This window comes from Rhipicephalus sanguineus, chromosome 4 (assembly GCF_013339695.2).
Source record: "Rhipicephalus sanguineus isolate Rsan-2018 chromosome 4, BIME_Rsan_1.4, whole genome shotgun sequence".
NCBI classification, from domain to species: Eukaryota; Metazoa; Arthropoda; class Arachnida; order Ixodida; family Ixodidae; genus Rhipicephalus; species Rhipicephalus sanguineus.
Window position 1 is genome coordinate 202,682,051 of NC_051179.1, and position 12,686 is coordinate 202,694,736.

At 47.9% G+C, this 12,686-nt stretch overlaps 1 protein-coding gene across 1 annotated transcript in view; it reads right to left on the reverse strand.

Moving 5' to 3' along the window:
• The window catches only part of LOC119391038 (uncharacterized), a 595,212-nt gene that overhangs the window by 96,694 nt on the left and 485,832 nt on the right, over window positions 1–12,686 (reverse strand). The window lies entirely within an intron of this gene.

A 12,686-nucleotide genomic window follows, 5' to 3' on the forward strand; every position in this document is an offset into this window, starting at 1 on the left:
TTGGTCACCACTGGCAAAAATCCATTATCCTAGAAAAAGAAAACTCTGTATATGTATATAATGGTGGATGCACATGGCAAACTAGTAACGCATTGTATAATGTGTTACTGGTATACGTTATGGACACATTGTCTTATGAAGGGTGGGAAGAAGTCTGCGAGAAAATTAGAGCGGCCTCTTTAATGAAGTCGCAGTACACGTGCCTCCATAAGTATAGTCGTGACGAACACGACAGATCACAATGAAATGATGCTTTCAAAGTACATTTGGCAATGGCAGGCGTCCAGGTTTCGCACCAATGTGGCAAAGCAGACACATATAGTGAGGAATGAACAACATACGCGCTAATGTTCTGTCCTGTAGTACTCTGCAGGCCTCAGACAATTTACAAACAATAATGTTCGTCGTGTTTATCTGATTGTGTTTATCTGCTGGTAAACCATGAAATTATTGCACCAACTTGGCCAAACAATCGTACTCCTCCACTGCAGTGTTTATTTTCCTAGGTAAGTAACATTCGTATTGAGGGTGCATGTATGCTGGGAACTGGGCCACATACTTCAAAAGTCGCATGTGTCCAGTCCTCCACTTCTGCTTGAGCCGGGCCGTGTGCGAAGGCATAGTGGGTTAGTACCTTTACCTGCATTTACCAAGTTTATGTCTGTCTTTGGCTTATTTACGTGCGCACTACGACATAGAATGGAAAATTGAGCGAGTTGGTACAGATTCATACTTAGGACTGTGCAGCGCCCACAAAAAGGGACAAGGGACAGAAGAAGTGCACAGGACTAGCGCTGACTCTCAACTGAATTTTTATTCCGGAATACACAGAAAAAGTAAACAAGAAAAATATTAATAGACAAGTCACGGGACTTGTGCTGCAGACGCAAAACGAAAATAATATTCATGCCTGTTACCCCTTAAAGGGACCGACAACTGATTTTTTTCGACCCAGCTTTTTACGGCGCGACAGGAAGCTTACCCTTCGTAGCGTTTGTAGCTGCAGTGGTTTATCCTAAAAGCACGTAGTTATTTTATAAGCAGTATTTTTCGATCTGAAAGGCTCCAAACACGCATGAAGGCTTGCTCCAGCAAAGCTGAGAATTGATAGCTATGCCGCTAGCCCTTGCGAAAGCTTTCGTTGTTCTGCTTTCGCAGGAGTTACTGTAGCTATGCTTAACCACCTTTATTTTGAGCTTTCCAGCCATTTTTGAAAATAGCAAGCTGTTACAATGAGATGATGTTGCTTTATACACCTTCTCGGTATTTGTACAGCGTTGTGCGCGCCTGCGACCAAGGTTGCCTGCACCTGTGTCATGGATGGCTTTTCGTGGCATGGGATCATTACGCCAAGCGAAGGCAGCGCCACCTTGTTGCATACAACTAACGCAGGCCTATATGTACATTTTTATGGAGTAATATCTTTTAATATAAAGAAATGAACATTTCAGTACTAACAGAAAAGTCATCGAACGCATACACCAATCAATGAACACGTGACCGGCTTCATCGGACCGTGTATGATTTTGCCGCCAGAGGCGCCAAAGGTCATTTTTCCCGACTTTCAATGAAGAAATAAAAATATAAATCCGCCTCTCACGAGATAAACAGGGTTGGTTTGAGTCAATGCGACGGACAATCTTTCCATCAGTGCAGTCATCTCATTTCATGTTGTGGGCAGTTGTCGGTCCCTTTAACATAGCATGCGCACGACGACTTTTAAGTCACATTGCCGCACGTGCTGAGCAAAAACTCGTATTCCTTATCCCAAAGCTTTATCGATGATTCTAGGTAACGCATCTTTCGTAGCTTCTTCTAATGTGGAAGGCCTCGATAATTTCTCGGGCAAGCTCCTTTTTGTGCCTGGAAAGAGTCATGGTATCAATAAAGTGCGGGGTACACCCGCACTCCCGACAATGATCTGCTAAATGAGAATGCTTGTAATAATAATAATATCTGGGGTTTAACGTCCCAAAACCACGATATGATTATGAGAGACGCCGTAGTGGAGGGCTCCGGAAATTTTGACCACCTGGGGTTCTTTAACGTGCACCTAAATCTAAGTACACGGGCCTCAAACATTCTCGCCTCCATCGAAAATGCAGCCGCCGCGGCCGGGATTCGATCCCGCGACCTTCGGGTCAGCAGTCGAGCGCCATAACCACTAGACCACCATGGCGGGGCAATGAGAATGCTTGTCTTGCGTTAATGAACGCTTGTGTTCTCCCAAACGAACATTCAGGCACCTTCCACTCTGTCCTATATAAGATCTACCACACAACGACGGGATCTGAGACACGATTCCGACCTCGCAGTCAACAAACTTGGACGTGTGTGCATGTGTCGCACTACGACACATGCACATGAAGACAAGTCTTCATGTGCATGTGTCGCTCTACGACACATGCACATGAAGACAAGTCTTTTTTTATTGCTGTTTCTGCGCATTCATTTCGTAAAATTGTTAGGTTTGCAATCTGCTTGATGTTGTTCAATGTGAATTGCTATACAACTGCATCATTTTCCTGCAGTAACATTTTTTGTGAAATATATAGCCAGATATAGATATATAGTCAGATATAGATAGTCAATATAGATTGTGAACAAGGCTCCCGTCAGGACAGCCGAAACGTCTTTTTCCGTATTTTATTTCATGGTCGGTATCCTGCTTTTATTCTATCATGTTACTTCCCGACCAGACGGGCTTCCGTCAAAGCCTGGACTTCATATAGCCAGAAAACAATACAGCTGTCTTATTTCGTCACTTCCCATGGGCATGCAGCTTGCATAGGCTAAAGCAAAGACAGCATGCCTTCTTCTCGATGACGATGCAAGGCATTTCAATGAGCGCCATTGTGCTCGTGTTGTGCTCCCCTCTGCGTCATTGTTCATTAATGGGTTTTGCATTGTCCTTATGCCTAACCAGCTAGGGTAAACCTCAGCATTGTTGTGTCTGTCTGATGGAACATAAGCACATATTTTTGTTTTCACAATACCACCGTATTTTTATGCCATGGATAGGCGCCAACCTGGTAGAGCAGCTGCATGCGTACCTTTCTCCTACGTTCATTCAATGGCAGCACTGCCACTTTCTGTTCATCTCCCTCTGTAATACATATTCTACTACTAGTGATCAGCCATGTGGGAGCACATGTGGGCAGCGTGGCGAGCAGCAGGCTTTCGTCAGCCCAGACTCTGAAGGCGAGACGCCCGGCCAGATGCCCCACAGCATCCATCGCCACCACCTTTAACACACCCACCATCAGCTACGACCACACACAAAAAAAGAACGCCGGCAAACTCCAACTCAGACGGTGGTGGCAGGCGCCGGCAATATTTGCATGAATCGGAAGCTAATCGCGAGAGAAGACACGAGGAGCGCCTCGCTGCCCAAAGACAGGCTGAGAGAGCCAGGCTGGTCAGAGAGCGCAATGCGATTCTTGATCGGTTTGTGACCGCTCTGTCACAGCGGAAGCCGCCCGGTACCACCATAGAATAGATTTGACGTTTGCTTCAGTTAAATTTATTAATATGCATTCTATTGTTGTTGCACATTTCTGTGTAACATTAGCAGTTTGTTGTTTTGTCATTTATTTCAATATTAATTTATTTCATTTTACATTTTTTTATTGTGAGGTGTTGTTTACAGTGATGCAATATTTTTACATTTTGGTGCAACAACCTGTTAGCCCATTTTAGTGATGCACTTTTGTTCAGTTAACGTGAATGGGAATTGATCGATATATTTATTGTAAGCAAAGTTATTAGTTTTTTTAGGAGTGATGGCACGTGATGAAAACCTGAGGTGTAGGCAATATGTAGTAAAAGTGCATATTTAACAGTTGTGGGGTCCGCTGTCTACTCCAGAGAAGGAGTAATCAACGTGCTACGTTCCCGGCCCGCACGCCGGTTCAACTAAATAGCCATTTATTCATCATCATCATCATCATCATCATCATCATCATCATCATCATCATCAGCCTGTCTACGCCCACTGCAGGGCAAAGGCCTCAATCAAACCGGTCCTGTGCTTTCTGCTGCCACGTTATACCTACAAACTTCTTAATCTCATCTACCCATCTAATTGTCTTTCTCCGCCTCACGCGTTTGCCATCTCTTGCAATCCAGTCAGTTACCCTTAATGACCACCGGTTATCCTGCCGACGTGCTACGTGCCCGGCCCATATCCATTTCTTCTTCTTGATTTCAACTATGATATCCTTAACCCCCGTTTCTTCCCTCACCCACTCTGCTCTCTTCCTGTCTCTTAAGGTCACACCAATCATTTTCCTTTCCATCGCTCGCTGCGTCGTCCTCAATTTAAGTTGAACCCTCTTTGTAAGTCTCCAGGTTTCTGCTCCGTAGGTAAGTACCGGTAAGATGCAGCTGTTATATACCTTCCTTTTGAGGGATAGTGGTAGACTACCATTCATGATTTGATAATGCTTGCCAAATGAGCCCCATCCCATCCTTATTCGTCTAGTTATTTCACTCTCATGGTTCGGCTCCGCGGTTACTACCTGTCCTAAGTAGGCGTACTCCTTTACAACTTCCAGTGTCTCGCTACCTATCTCAAAGCGCTGTTCTCTGCCAAGATTGTTCCACATTACTTTAGTTTTATGCATATTAATTTTCAGACCTACTCTTTTACTTTCCGTATCCAGTTCAGTAATCATGAGCTGTAATTCGTCTCCCGCGTTACTCATCAATGCAATGTCATCAGCGAATCGTAGGTTACTGAGATACTCTCCATTAACTCTTATCCCTAACTCTTCCAAATCTAGGGGCCTGAAAACCTCCTGTAAACACGCGGTGAATAACATTGGAGAGATCGTGTCTCCCTGCCGTACGCCCTTCTTTATTGGGATTCTGTCGCTTTCTTTATTAAGAAGTATAGTGGCTGTGGATCCGCTGTAGATTTCTTCCATTATGTTTATATAGGCTTCATCGAACCAGGGCATCGACGAAGCCATTTATTAGTAAAACTTTAACGTTATGGCAACAGGGGTAAAACACAATAACAAGCTCAACCAAGTTCGGCGCACAACTTCCGCGCCGGTCCCGCTATCCTTGGCCCCAGCGGACCGCACGCCACGCACACCCACGCACCTCACCGCAGTTCGCCGGCCACTCTCCCCGCATCTTGCCGGCCGGCGCTTTTTATTTATTAGATGCGAAGTATCTTAAGGCGGAGCTTAATCCGGTGGTGGTGGTGGTGGTGGTGGTGTGCGGCGTGACCACCCTTACTGCGCATGCGCATACCCTCTCCACACACCTCCTCTCCACTTTCCATCTCCCATTCCCCTCTCCACTTTCCCTCTCCCCTCCCCATCTCCCCTCCCCTTTCCACTCTTCCTCTGAAACGCGGGCTAGGCATGCCGAAATTCTCTCCTGCGCAACGCCGTGATGAGCTCGAGCGCATGCGCGTCCCCTCCGCTTCTCTCTCCTCTCCCACGCTGCCCCCCTCTCGCCCGCCTGTAGACCGCGTTCCCCGCTCGCCCTGTGAGAATTAACGGCCAGGCCAGGTGGAAGATACGACGCGCGTAGCGTCCCTCTTCGCGTTCCACGACGCGAGGTCGGTAGTATGCCCAACGAACGCCAACGGAACGCGATCGTGCAAGTGCTCCGGCTTCGCATCGCCTCATGGTCCCCTTTAGCGGGAGATGGTGTAATTTTTTATTTATTTAAAGTACCTGCAGCGCCCATAGGCACTATTGCAGGGGGGAATACACAGGGTAACATGTGCTTACATAAAGGGATAACCATAAAAACGAGATTAACACAAAAACAGAAAGATGTAGCTATGAGTGTAACAGTATGTCTCTGAACGATGTTTCACTGCGACAGTCAGCAATCTCCTGTTGAAGCTGACTGCACTGGGAGATTGTGTGTGGAAAAAACGAGTGTAGGTATACGTTTGTTCTGCAAAAACTTTCTCTTATCTTTAGAGTGGTCACTTCTGTGAGACAAGAAATGGGGAGGTAAAACGTAAGATTCTTTTATCTATTTTAACCAAGCAGTGAAAGATTTTGAAAAGCATTTCTAATCGAATGTTTTTTCTACGTCTACTTAGTAATTCCCACCCCAACCTATCCTTTATCGCACTAACACTAAACGTGAAGTCATAGTTAGAACTGACAAAACGGGCTGCACGGTTTTGTACCAGCTCGAGCGTAGCGGATCTGTGCGACGCGCGCACTTCTACTGCGCAGCACGTGTCGTGATCGGGTGGCAATCCGCGCGATTCCCACACATTCCCCCTGTGATAAGCGAAGTGGCCGTGCGGGAGGTGAAGTACGAGTGTAATCGTGTTTGAAGTGCGCGCCACACAGACCATCGAAGAAGACGACGCGAGGAAATCGGGGCACGTGGTGGTGCGAAGCAGAAGGAGAAGTGAATGGGTCCCCGGACATGTTGGAATCAAGAAGGTTAAAAAAAAAATGCTGGAGTGGCGATTATTGCGCAATGGTGAAGCCGTGCCCACCAAAAGATGGCGGGCGTAGGGGCACGATATATCACCGGCGTTTGGCGAAGGAAAGCGAGCGTTTTCCACGCACGCCAGAGAAGTTTAATATGGCAACTTTTACGGGTCAGATACTACTGCAAGTGTGTCCTTGTGTTACTAGTTTTCATAAATAAGCCTCAAAGTCATGGCAAATTTTATTGGATAACAATCGCCAATACTCCTCTCGACAGGCTACTTTTGTCGGCAACAACGATCTTTTATTTTATAATTAACGTAGCATTTACACTAACAGATCAAAGCCATTTCATCTCTAATACCCTTGTTACACAGGCAAGTTAACCGCAGTTACGACCAACCACGGTTAACCGCGTTGAACCACGGTTAGCGCCAACCACGGTTCGCCGATGTTACACGGTGCACAATCGTCCTCGGTTAAAGCGGACTTGTTTTGGCGTGAATGGCTCTGCGCGTGGCGGCAGTCCGGCGTTCAACTTGGCTGTTATTGCCGCGTCCACTTTCGCATTCCTTGAGGTGCTCCGTAGATGACGCAAATTGTTTTCCCAAAGCCATCAGGCTTTCCGTGGTTCGCGCAGTGCAATTCGTTCGTTTTTCACGAACGCTCGCCGGCGTGCACACGTCCTCCATGGAGGCTGCCATTTTCTCGGTTAACTGCCAAACCGAGGTCGCCAAGTTCGGTTTGGCACAACCGTGGTTAGCGGCATAACCGCGGTTTCGCATACCGTGTAACGTAAGCGAACCGCGGTTACGCGTAACCGCGGTTACACTAACCGAGGTTTAGGCTGTCTGTGTAACACGGGTATAAGTAGGCACCACCAGAAAAGAGCATGTTTCCGAGCTCTTTGGTGGGCAAAAGCTGGCTTCACTTTCGCTGGCAAGGCGTTTCGAGAGCTTCCACTCAAGAATTTTTTTAGATGCGAAGTATCTTAAGGCGGAGCTCAATCCGGTGGTGGTGGTGGTGTGCGGCGTGACCGCCCTTACTGCGCATGCGCATACCCTCTCCACACACCTCCTCTCTACTCCCCCTATCCCCTCACCATCTCCACATGCCCTCTCCCCTCCCCCTCTCCCATACCTCTCTCCACTTCCCCTTTCCCCTCCCGCTTTCCACTCTTCCTCTGAAACGCGGGCTAGACATACCGAAATTCTCTCCTGCGCAACGCCGCGATGACCTCGAGCGCATGGGCGTCCCCTCCCCTTCTCTCTCCCCTCTTACGCTGCCCCCCTCTCGCCCGCCTCTCGACCGCGTTCCCCGCTCGCCCTCTGAGAAATAACGGCCAGGCTAGATGGAAGATACGACGCGCGTAGCGTCCCTCTTCGCGTTCCACGACGCGAGGTCGGTAGCATGCCCAATGAACGCCAACGGAACGCGATCGTGCAAGTGCTTCGCATCGCCTCATGGTCCCCTTTAGCGGGAGATGGTGTAATTTTTAAACCTCCTTGGTTGGAATCTCTCTAAATGAAGCAGCTGACGCACTCGCCACGGCGTCTTTAGATGGTCCAGTGTTATATGTCGTACCCCTTTTTTATTTCATTACCGGAGAGAAATTCAAACGTCTGTTATATTTAAAAAACACCGAAACAGCTCTCATACAATCAGAGGAGTACCGGCACTTACAGTTCACATGGAACACCGCCAAATGTCCTTCACGTCAATACGAGGTGACCCTCACAAGCTTTCGCAGTAGAGTTCCCCGGTTAAATTATTACCTTCGTAAATCAGGCTTCTCATTAACTAATCTCTGTGCAGTTTGCAATGAACCGGAAACAATAGATCACTTTTTTTCTATCATGCCGCCGTTTCGCCTCACTCCGTAGAATGTATCTGGAAATGCCGACGGGTAGGCTAGGCTTACAATTTATTATTTATAGCCTGTTGTCGTTTGGAGCGAATCAATTTGGGGCAAGCCGCAGCGCTATTATGACTGTGCCACACAAGTTCATTCAAGCAACAGGAAGAGTACGGTGCTAGTGCTAGCGACCACTTAAACCAACTTTTTTTTCCTTTTTAACACGAAAGTGTTTTACGCCGGGGTCCACCAAGACTTCAGTGACGTATTTCCGTCACGGAAATGATGTAGAAAAAATTAACACGATGTCAAAGAAAAAATGCCAGGCTTGCGCTGAAACCGCAGCACAGTCACAGCGAAAGCTGGAAGAGCGGCGTTTCTAGAAGCCGTTAAGCTCTCTTGGGGCTACAATACAAGTACACTACATAGGTACCCACTACGCCATAAATCACAATTTTTGTGAAGTTGGGAAGCACCTACTAAGCCATTATTCGTCATTCTGCGGAGAAGCGAGGCACCAGCTACACGTCTGTAAGGCATTATGCGCACTTTGTTGACGCCACGACTGATGTCAATGAAGAATTATGGCTCAGCCCTTTGTAATGGGTTGGAATCTTTAAACGGCCCATCAGTTATGTAATTTGCATTGGGTGACGCCAGGTCGCTATTTCCCTCTCCCGTCATGCTGTATAACATATGTTGACGTGGGAGAGAGACGGGGGGGGGCGAAGAACTTTACTGAGTCCCCGAGGAAATGGATCATGCACTTATGGGCTTCCTTGGCAACCAATACAAGTGCACTTCGCTATAAATCATTGTAATTTTTGAGAAGTAGGGCAGCAGGCACTGTGCCATTTTTCGTCATTCTACGGAGAGCATTGGTACCTGCTAAACGCATGTAAGGTATTATGCGCACTTTGTTGATGCTGTGCCTGATGACCACGAAGAATCATGGCACAGCCCTTCGTAATGGGTTGGAAGCATTCAGCAACCTACTCGTTGCGCAATTCGCGTTGTGTGATGCCTGGTTACAGAATTCGCGTTGTGCGACGCTTGGTGCTTATTTTACTCTTCTACCACGCTATATTGCATATGCTAATGTGGTTCCTTCCCGACATAAAGCCTGTATAGGACCCTTTTGCAAAGCAGTTTCAAGCACTGGCATGGCTCAGAGGTTGAATACTGGGCTCCCACGCAGAGGGCCCAGGTTGGAACGTCGTTCCATCCTGGAATTTTTTCTTATTTCGTTTTTTTTTTTATTTCGAGCGATACTGGTTACGGACACCGGCTGCGGCGGCGGCGGACAACTACGGCGCCAAAAACGGCCGGTGAAACGATCTCATAACAGCTTTCGTTGTAAAAAGTTCCGTCAACGGGCATCGAACCCACGACCGCTCGGTTCGGTACAGCAGATGCCGGGCACGCTATCCACTACGCCACGGCCGCAGACTCTAGAGGCTTTACAAACGCGCCTTTTATATCTACCACTCTCCCGTGTCGGCAAGGTGGTGATCCCCTCTGGCAGCGGTAAAGTAAAGTAATTCGTCGTTACTGTGGCCTCCTAGATTAGCACCTGCAACGCGTTACACGTCCGTCCCATTCGGCACGTTTTCAATAGAAGTTCAGTTTTGTCAGTGCCTTAACACACTGCGAGGTGGCGATCTTAGACCAAGCGTCTTAAAAGCGTCGGCCTCTCTGCGACGCGCGCCTGGCTCACCTGACTTAAAGGGCCGAACACACGTACGCGTTGCAGCGCGGTAACGCATGAGTTGTACAGCGAAAGCTGTTATGAGGTCATTTCAACGGCCGTTTTTGGCGCCGTAGTCGTCCGCCGCCGCCGCCGCCGCCGGTGTCCGTAACCACTATCGCACGAAATAACAAAAAAAGGAAATAAGAAAAAACTTCCAGGATGGAACGAGGTTCGAACCTGGGCCCTCTGCGTGGGAGCCCAGTGCTCTCCCTCGGAGCCATGCCGGTGCTTGAAACCGCGTTGCAAAAACACCCTATACAGGCTTCATGTCGGGAAGGAACCACATTAACATATGTAATGTAGTGTGGTAGAAGAATAAAAGCACGGTTGATCCCTCCGTCATAGGAATCGGAATAACACGAAAGTAAAGCGTGCCCTTACAAAAGTAACTGAATGCTTACTGTACATTGATATAAGAAAGTTTGCACAATGTATATTGATGTCTGGCAGCTAATGGAGCCATTTAACGTGTATGCACCCACTTTGGTGATTGGTGGTACATCTCCATCCCGATGACTAACGTCCCTGCTAAATGATTAAACAAACCCTTGTGGTACCTGTAGTAAGCGGTGAAAGCGTAATCAGAGAACTAGGTGTGATAGCCAGAAGAGCGTCGCATATTGGACGCAGAAATTGGTCGCCATCCCGCGGCATGTTAAAATGCGATTGATCACCACTGCCGGACTAGAGGGAAACGCAAAGCGCGTCGTGCCGCCCCGGTAGCCCGGCCGCGATTTTTCTCGGGGCGAGCGCGTGAGCATGGAACGCGGTGTTACAGACAGGTGAGGCAGGCGCGCGTCGCAGAGCTATTTTTGCTTTGTATTAGCGTGATGCTGAGTGAGGCCGACGCTTTTACGACGCTTGGGCAAAAGTCGCCACCTCGCGGTGTGTTAAGGCATTGACAAAACTGAACTTCTATTGAAAACGCGCCCAATGGGGCGGACGCGTAACGCGTTGCAGGTGCTAGTCGCGGAGGCCACAGCAATGATGAATTACTTTACCTTACCACTCCCAGAGGTCAACACCACCCAGCCTACCGGGAGAGTGGTAGATATAAAAGGCGCGTTCGTAAAGCCTCCAGTGTCTGTGACCGTGGCGCAGTGGATAGCGTGCCCGACATCTGCTGTTGCCGACCGAGCGGTCGTGGGTTCGATGCCCGTTCACGGTACCTTTTTTTCTTTGCCATCTGATTGTGTATATTTTTGCGACGTCATTTCCGTGACGGAAATACGTCACTGAAGTCTTCGTGGACCCCGGCATAAAACACTTTCGTGTTAAAATAACAACCAGGCGTCACACAAACGCGAATTCTGTAACCGGGCGTCACACAATGCAAATTTCGCAACGAGTGGGTTGTTGAGTGCTTCCAACCCGTCACAAAGGCCTCTGCGATAATTCTTCATCGTCATCAGCCACAGCATCAACAAAGTGCACATAATGCCTTACAGGTGTTTAGCGAGCACCACGGTTCTCCCCAGAATGACGAAAAATTGCAGTGGCTGCTTCCCTTCTTCACAAAAATTATGATGATTTATAGCGTAGTGGTTTCCTCGCAGTGCACTTCTATTGGTTGCCAAGGAAGCCCATAAGGCTCCCGTGATCCATTTCCTCAGGGTCTCAATAAAGTTAATTCCCTCTCTCTCTCGCTCTCCTTTTGTCCAGTTAACCTATGTTATAAAGCGTGGTGGGACAGGTAAATAACTACCGGGCGTCATACAATATGAATTACGTAACTAGTGGCTAGTTTAAAGCTTCCAACCCATTACAAAGGGCCCAGCTATAATTCTTCATTGTCATCAACCGTCGCATCAACGAAATGCACATATTGCCTTACAGATGGTACCTCGCTTCTCCGCAGAATAACGAATAATATCGTAGTGGGTGCTTCCCAACTTCCCAACTTCCCAAAAACTATGATTTGTGGCGTATTGGGTACGTTGCTAATGTACTAGTGTTAGTAGCCACAAGAGAGTTTATACCGGGCTCAAGAAATCCCGCTCTTCCAGCTTTCGCTGTGACTGTGCTGCGCTTTCCGCGAAGGCCTGGCGTTTTTATTTGACGCGCCGTCGCACCCTCTCCCTATGGGGAGAGAGGGCGCGCGGCTACGCGAAGCTGCGCGCCCTCCCTCTGCACAGGGAGAGGGCGCGACGCCACGTCAAAATCACAGCATATCCACGGAGTGAATGATGATGAGTGGGCGAAGCTCCGGAGGTTCATCGGTAAACCGTGAATCTTCCGTGAATTCTGCCCAGTACATCATCACCGACGTGAGATAGGGCGCGTTTGTACTAAAGGTTCGATGAGTTATGACGACTTGCAGCTCACTTTAATTTTACATGTACGCTGTGAGTTTTCATTGTTTAGAAAACCATCGCTTTAGAAAACATCTGGCGTCTTTCGTTAAGCAGCTGGCGTCTTTTCGTTTTGCTTTAGAAACATCTGGCGTTCTTTCGTTTTGCTTTTACAAAACATCTGGCGTCTTTCGTTGGTTTATTTCATCAATCAACGGCGTTTTGAACAAAATTTTTATTGTTTAATCACGCACAGGAGAAATCTCACCAGGCACTACCTTGGAGGTAAACAATGGTTGCTAATGGGAATGAGAGACAGAAGAAGTCGGCTTTTAGCTAACACTTACACTTCTACTTCTACTAACGTTTCC